A 13,175-nucleotide genomic window follows, 5' to 3' on the forward strand; every position below is an offset into this window, starting at 1 on the left:
ACACGGCTAGGCGTTTCTGTATTGGGGTGCATGGCACAGGGGTGTTACTTAAATTAGGTAGGGGGATGACAGAGCTGAGCTCCTTTGAGGTGAAGGACTGTTTTACTATGACTGATTGAATCAGCGAGGTAAGGTAAGATTGAAACGCAATAAAGATTTCATTCTGAGTTGTAGATGTTATCTGGCTGTAAAGATATAGAGGGAATCACAGAGGCCTTTATCAGTCAGGGACAACATTAAGATAGCCATCTCCAGAAAGAATGGATTAGGTAAGTGGACCATTGCACCACAGACTGAGACAGTTGAAGTGCAAAGTCAAGATCAATATTGTAACCCAGCAGTAGTGTAGTAGGACACACATTTTGCCCCCAAATTCTCAAATGATCCCTGTGTGAAAAATTCTATGAGAAAAAGTGACATGCACTCAATGACCTTAAATGATGAATCCCATATTGGCCTTTCACAGTCAGGCCAACCTAAGCTGTTCTGTCAAGCTGTCTTATAGTAGGAGTACTATTTGAAACAGATAAATTAGGCTGTCAACTGAGTGAGAAATTCACAGGTTTCTGATGCTTTTTTTGCACTCAAAGTCACACTTTTTTAAAGAGAAAAACAACAAAATTGTATGTTCTATGTCCATAACAATACTTAAACTACATCTGGAGACCACTTTTGAGGTCTGGGAAAAATCAAAGTTTTTTGTTGTTGTGTGTGTGTAGTTAACCTTTAATTCAAATGCACAGGCTCATAGCACTGTTTTTTTTTGGTTAGCAATGTTTCTGTAGCACATTATATTAAGTTTGCAAAGATGGACACTATATTGATGTAAATAATCTGGATATCATTCTGTCGGGTAGGCATAGGATAGTTTGTAGCTACACTGAACAAAAATATAAATTCAATATGCAACAATTTCCTAGATTTTACCGAGTTACAGTTCAGGAAATCAGTCAATTGAAAATACATTAATTAGTCCTAATCTATGGATTTGACATGACTGGGAATACAGATATGCATCTGTTGGTCACAGATACCTTTAAAAAAAGGTGAGGGCTTGACCACCATTTGCCTCATGCAGCGCGACACATCTCCTTCGCATAGAGTTGATCAGGCTGTTGATCGTGGTCTGTGGAATGTTGTCCCACTCCTCTTCAATGGCTGTGCGAAGTTGCTGGATATTGGCGGGAACTGGAACATGCTGTCGTACACGTCAATCCAGAGCATCCCACACATGCTCAATGGGTGACATTGGGACATTTTATGCTTCCAGGAATTGTGTAGAGATCCTTGCAACATAGGGCCATGCATTATCATGCTGAAACATGAGGTGATCGAGGCGGATGAATGGCATGACAATTGGCCTCAGGATCTCGTCACGGTATCTCTGTGCATTTAAATTGCCATCGATAAAATTCGTTGTCCATAGTTTATGCCTGCCCATACCATAACCCCACTGCCACCATGGGGCATTCTGTTCACATCGTTGACATCAGCAAACCTTTGGCCGACACAATGCCATACACGCTGTCTGCCATCTGCCCGGTACAGTTGAAACCGGGCTTTATCCATGAAGAGCACACTTCTCCAGCGTGCTGGCGTCCATCAAAGGTGAGCATTTCCCCATTGAAGTCGGTAACGACGAAGAACTGGTGAGGATGACAAGCATGCAGAGACGGTTTCTGACAGTTTGTGCAGAAATTCTTTGGTTGTTGCAAACCCACAGTTTCGTCAGCTGTCCGGGTGGCTGGTCTCAGATGATCCCGCAGGGGAAGAAGCCAGATATGGAGGTCCTGGGCTGGCATGGTTACACGTGGACTGCGGTTGTGAAGCCGGTTGGACGTAGTGACAAATTCTCGAAAACGACATTGAAGATGGCTTATGGTAGAGAAATTAACATGAAATTATCTGGCAACAGCTCTGGTGGACATTCCTGCAGTTAGCATGCCAATTACACGCTCCCTCAAAACTTTAGACATCTGTGGCTTTGTGTTGTGAGGTAAAACTGCACATTTTTGACTGACCTTTAATTGTCCCCAGTACAAGGTGCACCTGTGTAATGATCATGCTGTTTAATCAGCTTCTTGATATGCCACACTTGTCAGGTGGATGTAAACAAATATATTTTTGATGAATACGTTTTTTTGTGTGTATGGAACATTTCGGGGGTCTTTTATTTCAGCTCATGAAACATGGGAGCAACACTTTACCTGTTGCGTTTATATTTTTTTCACTAATAGTTGACATTTAATTGACATGGTTTTGGGGAAAGCCTTTCCATCTACCAGAAGACGGTTAGCACCGCTGCAGTATATTGTTCCTGTTCCTATATTGTTTTAAACCCGGAAGTTTTACTTCATATTATGAGACCTATAGTAAAAATCTCCCCATAGAAACATAGAGGCAATTATTTTATAAAGACTTCCTCAAATGTGTTCTCCCGTTCTATTGGTTTTCTTTCAACTTTTTCCCATTTTCTAGCAGCCAAAGGCATTATCTTAGTCATATTAGCAACCCCTGATAGTTTCTGCATTTAGATCTCCCCTCTTTCAAAATGTATAATTCATATTTCCATCTCTGCCCATGAAAATGCTTGCATGTGTGCAGGGCATTTTAGAACAGTGTTTTCCCCTTGAATTGCATTTTTGAACATTCGCGCACAGGTCTACTGCCGTGTGCACGTTGCTGCGCCTAAAATGTGAAGAAATAATAGTTTAGCAACATTTGGCTAAATATTCAAACCTTATTTATTTATACGGTCTATACCTCCACTACAATACTTTGATATGCACCGTGGGGATTAAGAAGTGAGTATACGCAATGGCCGCTGAAAAAATGGCCACTGAAAAATAGAGAGGAGGGGAGAGAGGGATAGAAAGAGGGAAAGAACCTAATAAGACCAGCAGAGGGAAACGAATGGGAAGACAGGGACAAGACAAGATAATAAATGACAAAAACATGACAGTACCCCCACTCACCGCGCTCCTGGCGCACTCGAGGAGGAATCCTGGCGGCAACGGAGGAAATCATCAATGAGTGAACGGTCCAGCACGCCCCCGAGACGGAACCCAACCTCTCCTCAGGACCGTAACCTCCCAATCCACTAAGTATTGGTGACCCCGTCCCCGAGAACGCATGTCCATGATCGACATATACCTGCGTATACCGTCCACCACACCACTGTAACCCAGCTCTTACAGTGTCGTTATCACTCAATTGAATAGAATTATATTATATCTATGGTGGTTACGATCGCATGAACACAGTAATCTATACAAAGGGCCTTATATTTGTCTTCTGCCACCACCCCCAATCTCAAGTCTGCTATAGTTTATTATGACCTGTCATTCTAATTAATTATTACTGCTTTCCTAATGAATGAAGAAGAAGCTGTTATTTCTATAACTCATTCTCAGAATGTGCCGTTGCTCAGAGATCTTCTGCCAGTGTAAATAGAGGAATACTTGGGTCTGCTGTCCCAGTGTATGATTTATGGTTATATGGATCTTATATATAGATCTCAAATCAACAGTGCCAGTATCAACACATTGAGCATAGAGAGATCAACAGGGAACGGCTAAAACAAAGAACTACATATAGAACTGATTTATAGGATCTCTGTAGGGTGAATGTGCCGCCTTACCCTATCGAAGAACAGTCTTCAGACGAGACCGGTAATGAAGAAACATGGACACTAGTAAGGAAGAAACCGCGGCGCAGTGTGCGTGAGTTCTTAACCTGTCTTTCCAGACTGTTAACCCGACAACACGCCCATAAGGAAGAATCCCCTCGGACAAACCCTAAAAAGTCCAAACTCAGTTGGTTTGTGTGGAATTTTGTAGCCTCATCAAAATCTCGTTTATTTGTTTTTACCACAAAGCTTAATTCAGATATGAAATAGCAGTTTGTTATTCTGATATTTCAATCTGTCAAAAAGTAAAGAAAAAATCACAGATTGTATAGTTTAGGCCCTGAATGCATTTGCATTTATAAAAGACATACAAAGAAAGAGGCTGAGAGAGACATAATCTGCGGCCCAAATGGCACTCTATTCCTTATGTAGTACACTATATAGGGAACAGTGTGACATTTGGGACACAGACGTTACGTCGTCAGACCACAAGTTCTGCTGAGGGACAGGCATACTGCCATAGTGACTGATATTTGATTGACAGAGAACATGGTGGATTTACCTAAGCTTCTGAACCCTCTCTTTCTTCTCCCCCTTCTCTCTCTCTCTCTCTCTCTCTCTCTCTCTCTCTCTCTCTCTCTCTCTCTCTCTCTCTCTCTCTCTCTCTCTCTCTCTCTCTCTCTCTCTCTCTCTCTCTCTCTCTCTCTCTCTCTCTCTCTCTCTCTCTCTCTCTCTCTCTCTCTCTCTCTCTCTCTCTCTCTCTCTCTCTCTCTCTCTCTCTCTGAGAGGATGAAACCTGACGAGTGTAAATCCGGGGTGGAATGGCTTGGGGCAGCGACCTGCTCTAGAGAGGGTCAGTGGGAAACAAAGGCCATTCAGGTGAAGGATCCCGGAGACAGCTAGGGCTCCCATGGAGATAAGAATAAGACTGAGTGGAGCGGCTAATGTACTAGCGTTTGCATAGGCAACGCTTAAGACTTAGCAGCGGAATGTGTGTGTGTGCGAGTTTGTGTCTCTGTGTGTGTGCGAGTGTGTCTGTGTCTCTCTATATCTGTGTATTTGTGTGTGTGTGTGTGTGTGTGTTTAGAGAAGGGAAAACAGATTGACAGGTGAGTAAACACACATTAAAGCCCAATTGACATTCCACACATTTCTACCAGGGTTGAACATATGCCATACAGGGGTGCTAATTCTCCCTATGGCAGCTTGGCTTGAGCAAATTCACAACATTTTTCAAATGCATAATAGTCAACTTGAGAAGTCAACCCATTGGCCAATTGTAGTGAAATACTGTATAAATTTGTGTAACTAGCAGTCCTCGAATGGCTAGTTCCAGCCATTTCCCACTGTCAGTGTGTCAAGCCAAAGGCATTTTGTATGATAATGCAAAAGTAGATTTTATTCCCTCTAACCTTTCCAAGATACACACTGCAAAGGAAATGAGAGAAATCCTGACTATTTAATAGTCACTGCAGTGAGTAGGCCTAGGCTATGTGTCAGGAGGAGTGGTATATAAAAGGTAAGCGTGTGTTCGCTGATTATCCTTCATTTGTGCCTACAGCTCTAGTGTTCCCTCACAGTCTCCTATCTGCTCTGAGCAATAACACCCGGTTCCCATGTGGAACCATACAGGCTCCGGTTGAGCAGAACTTTAAACATTACTGTCACTAGCATCAGCTGTTAGCGCTGAAGAACCCAGCACACAGAAATGTCTTCCAACAACTGTATAAGTCAAAATATAATTGTGCTTGTTTGAGTTTGTGACAAGCACTTTCGGGGGGTCTCCCTCTCTCTCTCTCTCTCTCTCTCTCTCTCTCTCTCTCTCTCTCTCTCTCTCTCTCTCTCTCTCTCTCTCTCTCTCTCTCTCTCTCTCTCTCTCACTCATTGTAGGTCCTAATTATGAGGCCGCTTCAAATAAATACATTTTAGCTAGTTTATTGAGGAAAAATGTACTTGACTATGACTGAGATACTGTAAGTCACTCCGGATACGATCTGCCAAATGACTTAAGTGTTCTTTACTGTATGTTTACCTACATAGCCCAAAAGAGAGAGAGAGAGAGAGAGAGAGAGAGAGAGAGAGAGAGAGAGAGAGAGAGAGAGAGAGAGAGAGAGAGAGAGAGAGAGAGAGAGAGAGAGAGAGAGAGACCAGCTAGATATAGAGAGAGAGCTCTTATTCAGTGCATGGGGGACCACCACTTAGGGATTGGCCGGACTGGAGGAAGGAAAGAGATTTCCTGGGTGCCGCGGTATTTGTGTCTTGTTAATTCTTACAGTAATGCAGGCTAGCTATACAGGCTATGCAATTAGCAAGCTGAGCTCTGAATAGGCTGGCTAATCAGGGGACAAAGGCTGGGGCTCAGCCACCATTATAGCCAGGGGTGAGAGTAGATTTACTTTCTTCCCGGTACATAATTTTTTTGGGGGGAGGGGGATAATCATAGAATAACATAGAATCCCTATTAATTTAATAGGATCTCTGTGGGCCTAATAGGAAAGATATGTTGTTTATCTTTTAAAAGGTATTACCTTTTAAAAGATAATCTGATGTTTTCAACAGATTGTCAAACAATCACTTCAAACGGCTCCTGTAAACCTGGCTATCTCCCACGTTCGTCCACTCTAAACAATTACCTCATCCACACAGGTCACTGTGCACCCGCCATTTGAGGAATGGAAAGAGACATCTCTAACAAAACACCAACAAGTGTAATCAATCACATTCAGTTTTTCTTCATTCAGTAGGCCTACACTTGGAACCTGAATTCATGAGTCCACTGTCTGCGCACGTCTCAGCCATCTCTGCGTTTTGGAGCGTATTCCACTCGTTTTCATGTTCATTCGCACATTTTTCATGTGGGTAACATGCAATAATGATAAGTAGTAATGTAATAGCCTACAGTTTTCTTGGCATCTTTGTTTAAGTTATTATGATAGGCTCATGCTTTACCGGCAAAGTGTACCCCCACTATTTAGTTTGCCGGTACTCCGTACCGGTACCAACTTACTTTCACATCTGATTACAGCCCTAAGGAAGTTTTGCCATTGTCAGGAAAAGAGAGAGAGAGAGAACAAGAACCAGCCAGATATATAGAGAGAGAGCTCTTATTCAGTGCATGGGGGACCACCACTTAGGGATTGGCCGGACTGGAGAAGGAAATGGTATTTGTGTCTTGTTAATTCTTATAGTAATACGGGGTAATGCAGGACCAATCAGAGAGAGTAGAATTGACCCGTTTTCTTTCTGTCATGTATTGTATTGTCATGTCTTGTCCCTGTGCTTTCTCTTCTCTTCGTTTCCCCCTGCTGGTCTTATTAGGTTTCTTTCTCTCTCTCTATTCCTCTCTCTCTCTATCATTCCGTTCCTGCTCCCAGCTGTTCCTCATTCTCCTAACGACCTCGTTTACTCTTTCACACCTGTCCCCTATTTTGCCCTCTGATTAAGTCTCTATTTCTCTCTCTGTTTCTGCTTCTGTCCTTGTCGGATTCTTGTTTGCTGTTTGCTTTGCTTTTGTTCCGTCCAGTTGTATTCTGCCTCATCATCAGATACTACGTGTGAGCAGGTGTCTCTATCCTCTACGGCCCGCGCCTACCCGAAGGGACCTGCTGTCTGTTGTCGCTAGCCCTGCAACTCTCCTCAACAACTAGAAGGGGGACTCTCCTGTTAAACTAGAGGATTTGTGTTTTCCCTGTTTGGACTTCCCCTGTAATGATTGAGGATTTATGTTTTCCCTGTTTGGACATTAAAAGACTCTGTTTCCGTTATATCGCTTTTGGGTCCTCACTCACCTGCATAACAGAAGAATCCGACCAAGAATGGACCCAGCGATTTCGGATTCTCTCCACTCAGCCGTCGAGTTCCAGGGAGCGATGCTAGGCAGACACGAACAGGAATTGTCTGCTGCTCGACATGCCGTTGAGACCCTGGCCGCCCAGTCTCCGGCCTCTCGGAGGATATTCACAATCTCCGCCTCGATCCACCGGTTACCTCCTGGGCTTCCGGGTCTCCGGAGCCCAGAATTAATAACCCACCGTGTTACTCTGGGGAGCCCACTGAATGTCGCTCGTTCCTTACCCAGTGTGATATTGTGTTCTCTCTCCAGCCCAACACGTACTCCAGGGGTACTGCTCGTATCGCCTACGTCATATCTCTCCTTACTGGACGGGCTCGTGAGTGGGGCACGGCTATCTGGGAGGCAAGGGCTGAGTGTACTAACCAGTATCAGAACTTTAAGGAGGAGATGATACAGGTTTTTGATCGTTCTGTTTTTGGGAAAGAAGCTTCCTGGGCCCTGTCTTCCCTATGTCAAGGTAATCGATCCATAACGGATTACTCTATAGAGTTTCGCACTCTTGCTGCCTCCAGTGACTGGAACGAGCCGGCGTTGCTCGCTCATTTTCTGGAGGGTCTCCACGCTGAGGTTAAGGATGAGATTCTCTCCCGGGAGGTTCCTTCCAGCGTGGATTCTTTGATTGAACTCGCCATTCGCATAGAACGACGGGTAGATCTTCGTCACCGAGCTCATGGAAGAGAGCTCGCGTTAACAGTGTTCCCCCTCTCCGCATCTCTACCATCTCCCCCCACTGGCTCAGGTGTTGAGCCCATGCAGCTGGGGGGTATTCGCATCTCGACTAAGGAGAGGGAACGGAGAATCACCAACCGCCTCTGTCTCTATTGCGGTTCCGCTGGTCATTTTGTAAATTTCATGTCCAGTAAAAGGCCAGAGCTCATCAGTAAGCGGAGGCCTACTGGCGAGCGCTACTACTCTGGTCTCTCCGTCAAGTTCCTGTACTACCTTGTCGGTCCATCTACGCTGGACCGGTTCGGCAGCTTCCTGCAGTGCATTAATAGACTCTGGGGCGGAGGGCTGTTTTATGGACGAAGCCTGGGCTCGGGAACATGACATTCCTCTCAGGCAGTTAGGGGAGCCCACGGCTATGTTCGCCTTGGATGGTAGTCCTCTCCCCAGGATTCAGCGTGAAACGCTACCTTTAACCCTCACTGTCTCTGGTAATCATAGTGAAACCATTTCTTTTTTGATTTTTTGTTCACCTTTTACACCTGTTGTTTTGGGCCATCCCTGGCTAGTGTGTCATAATCCTTCTATTAATTGGTCTAGTAATTCTATCCTCTCCTGGAACGTCTCTTGTCATGTTAAGTGTTTAGTGTCTGCTATTCCTCCTGTTTCTTCTGCCCCCTCTTCACAGGAGGAGCCTGGTGATTTGACAGGGGTGCCGGAGGAATATCATGATCTGCGCACGGTCTTCAGTCGGTCCAGGGCCACCTCCCTTCCTCCTCACCGGTCGTATGATTGTTGTATTGATCTCCTTCCGGGTACTACTCCCCCACGGGGTAGACTAGACTCTCTGTCGGCTACCGAACGTAAGGCTCTCGAAGATTATTTGTCTGTAGCTCTCGACACCGGTACCGTGGTCCCTTCCTCCTCTCCCGCCGAAGCGGGGTTCTTTTTGTTAAGGAAGAGGACGGGACCCTGCGCCCCCGCGTGGATGATCTTAGGGCTGAATGACATAACGGTTAAGAATCGTTATCCGCTTCCCCTTATGTCTTCAGTTTTCGAGATTCTGCAGGGAGCCAGGTTCTTTACTAAGTTGGACCTTCGTAACGCTTACCATCTCGTGCGCATCAGGGAGGGGGACGAGTGGAAAACGGCGTTTAACACTCCGTTAGGGCATTTTGAATACCGGGTTCTGCCGTTCGGTCTCGCTAATGCTCCAGCTGTCTTTCAGGCATTAGTGAATGATGTACTGAGTGACATGCTGAACATCTTTGTTTTTGTTTACCTTGACGAGATCCTGATTTTTTCACCGTCACTCCAGATTCATGTTCAGCACGTTCGACGTGTCCTCCAGCGCCTTTTAGAGAATTGTCTTTATGTGAAGGCTGAGAAGTGCGCTTTTCATGTCTCCTCCGTCACTTTTCTCGGTTCTGTTATTTCCGCTGAAGGCATTCAGATGGATCCCGCTAGGGTCCATGCTGTCAGCGATTGGCCCGTCCCTAAGTCACGTGTCGAACTGCAGCGCTTTCTCGGTTTCGCAAATTTCTATCGGCGTTTCATTCGTAATTTCGGTCGAGTGGCAGCTCCTCTCACAGCCCTTACTTCTGTCAAGACGTGCTTTAAGTGGTCCGTTTCCGCCCAGGGAGCTTTTGATCTCCTCAAGAAGCGTTTTACATCCGCTCCTATCCTTGTTACACCTGACGTCACTAAACAGTTCATTGTCGAGGTAGACGCGTCAGGGTGGGCGTGGGAGCCATTCTGTCCCAGCGCTCCCATTCTGACGATAAGGTCCACCCTTGCGCGTATTTTTCTCATCGCCTGTCGCCGTCGGAACGTAACTATGATGTGGCTAACCGCGAACTGCTCGCCATCCGCTTAGCCCTAGGCGAATGGCGACAGTGGTTGGAGGGGGCGACCGTTCCTTTTGTCGTTTGGACTGACCATAAGAACCTTGAGTACATCCGTTCTGCCAAACGACTTAATGCGCGTCAGGCTCGTTGGGCGCTGTATTTCGCTCATTTCGAGTTCGTTATTTCTTATCGTCCGGGCTCAAGGAACACCAAGCCTGATGCTTTATCCCGTCTCTTCAGTTCTTCAGTAGCCTCCACCGACCCCGAGGGGAGATTCCCTGAGGGGCGTGTTGTCGGGTTGACTGTCTGGGGAATTGAGAGGCAGGTTAAGCAAGCACTCACTCACACTCCTTCTCCGCGCGCTTGTCCTAGGAACCTTCTTTTCGTTCCCGTTCCTACTCGTCTGGCCGTTCTTCAGTGGGCTCACTCTGCCAAGTCAGCCGGCCACCTCGGCGTTCGGGGTACGCTTGCTTCTTTTCGCCAGCGTTTTTGGTGGCCCACTCAGGAGCGTGATACGCGTCGTTTCGTGGTTGCTTGTTCGGACTGCGCGCAGACTAAGTCCGGTAACTCTCTTCCTGCTTCTGCTCCTGGCCTTGCTGTGTCTAAGTCTGTCCCCAGACACCGCATCTCTCCTGGTCCTGCTCCTGGCCTTGCTGTGTCTCAGTCTGTCCCCAGCCACCGCATCTCTCCTGGTCCTGCTCCTGCACTTGCTGTGTCTCAGTCTGTCCACAGCCACCGCCTCTCTCCTGTTCCTGGTCTTAGCCTTGCTGTGTCTCAGTCTGTCCCTAGTTGTTACTCTCCTGGCCTGTTTGGTCCTGATTGCTCAAACTCTTACAGTTCTCTACCCGTGTCTCATTTTTATAATAGTAATTGCACTAGATTCCCTCTTCATCGTTTCCCGTTACGGTCCTGAGGAGAGGAGTTGGGTTCCATCCCGGGACGTGCTGGACCGTTCGCTGATTGATGATTTCCTCCGTTGCCGCCAGGTTTCCTCCTCGAGTGCGCCAGGAGGCGCTCGGTGAGTGGGGGGGGTACTGTCATGTATTGTATTGTCATGTCTTGTCCCTGTGCTTTCTCTTCTCTTCGTTTCCCCCTGCTGGTCTTATTAGGTTTCTTTCTCTCTCTCTATTCCTCTCTCTCTCTATCGTTCCGTTCCTGCTCCCAGCTGTTCCTCATTCTCCTAACGACCTTGTTTACTCTTTCACACCTGTCCCCTATTTTGCCCTCTGATTAAGTCTCTATTTCTCTCTCTGTTTCTGCTTCTGTCCTTGTCGGATTCTTGTTTGCTGTTTGCTTTGCTTTTGTTCCGTCCAGTTGTATTCTGCCTCGTCATCAGATACTACGTGTGAGCAGGTGTCTCTATCCTCTACGGCCCGCGCCTACCCGAAGGGACCTGCAGTCTGTTGCCGCTAGCCCTGCAACTCTCCTCAACAACTAGAAGGGGACTCTCCTGTTAAACTAGAGGATTTGTGTTTTCCCTGTTTGGACTTCCCCTGTAATGATTGAGGATTTATGTTTTCCCTGTTTGGACATTAAAAGACTCTGTTTCCGTTATATCGCTTTTGGGTCCTCACTCACCTGCATAACACTTTCGTCCTCTCTAAACCAAACTTGCTGGTTTTGCAGTGATTCAGGATAATGTGGTCAAATAATACCTAGATCAGGATCAGGACTGGCTTTTACCCCCCCCCCCCAAATATTATATTACCAGGAAAGCTTTTTGGCATTTTGAGGAGCAATACAATCTTGTTCACATGCACCTTTTGAGATCTGTGGGTTTTTAAGCAATGGCTAAATTGGGTGAAATACAAAAGGGGAGGGTATGTATGATGAATGAACCTGACTGGTATAGCTCATGTACATGTTTTCATTCTTACATTCACCTGCTCATGAAGACAGGAAGACCATATCTCTAGCATGCCCCTCTCCCTCCCTCCTCCTTCCTCCCCCCTCCACTTCCCTCTTCCCTTCTCCCCCTCCCCTCCCCCCTCTGTGTGCCCCAGCCACACTCAAATCTGTCGACTCAGTAGTCTGGGGGACCTTATGCCACCTCGGAAGGGTGAGGGAGGAAAAACAGAATAGCAGATCCTAACGTTATCTTCCCCTCCCGTTCTCTCCTTTTCTCTCCCTGCAGCTTTATCTTTCATCCCTTCATCCCTGCTAATCACATCGGCGGCCAGGCTCCGTTCCTTCCTTCGTTCAGCAGAGAATAAAGGAACTGAACTCTCCTGCATGGTCATTAAAATTAAGCATTGAATTATTGACATGTAATTAGCCTGGTCTTTATGTGGGAGACACTGGAAACTTTCCCCCTGCGGTGCGCTGAGGAGGAGAGAGAAGACGGCTCAGTCTCAAATGGAACCCAATACCTATTTAGTGCACTACTTTCGACCAGGGCCTATAGGGGAATAGGGTGCCATTACGGACTTAGACATAATATGACTTACAGCTGTAGTCATCAGAACTCGGGGAAAAAAAAGATGACAGAAAATCCCAACTCCCAACTTGAAAATCCTATTTATCTCATCATAATAATACGATTGAGGAACTGAGCCTGGTCCGTTGGTTCCATCTCATTTAACCGAGTTTCTAGTCCCATAAGGAGTCAAGTCTTGTCTTCAGCTTGTTATCTGCTTCTTCGTTGGATTATGTGGTGGATTATGCAAATGTGGGCAAAATATATGCACATAGATAACTAACATTTAGGTGCTCAATTGCCAAGCATTTATGTGTGTGGTATACGTATTTATACTAATCTTGTTTATCTGTTTATATTGAATTATATTGTTACATTCCATATTCTAATTCTGTTTATCTGTTTATCCCCTGTCACTCAGATTCATAGTGGCTAATAGTCACATGTACAGGGTTGCAGGTGTGATTGCAGGGTACAGTGAAAATCTTACATGGACTCACAACGCAATAAGTAAATGACAACATGTCAACAATATCCATCTGGGCATTATTATTGAGGGGAGTCGTGCTAAATATACCCTTTTCACTGCAGATGGCAATTACAGTGACAAATGCCAAATAGCATTTCTCAACAGTGCGAAATAAATAATTCCTTGGCTTGTTGACTAAGTCAAATACACATTTGGACTATTTTTAAAGGAGTTTGACAAGCTGTTTATGTTAAGCCTAAGTAAATCAAATTCTGAATTTGCCGTCCTAGTAATCT

The sequence above is a fragment of the Oncorhynchus gorbuscha genome, linkage group LG12 (genome assembly GCF_021184085.1).
Source record: "Oncorhynchus gorbuscha isolate QuinsamMale2020 ecotype Even-year linkage group LG12, OgorEven_v1.0, whole genome shotgun sequence".
NCBI classification, from domain to species: domain Eukaryota; kingdom Metazoa; phylum Chordata; class Actinopteri; order Salmoniformes; family Salmonidae; genus Oncorhynchus; species Oncorhynchus gorbuscha.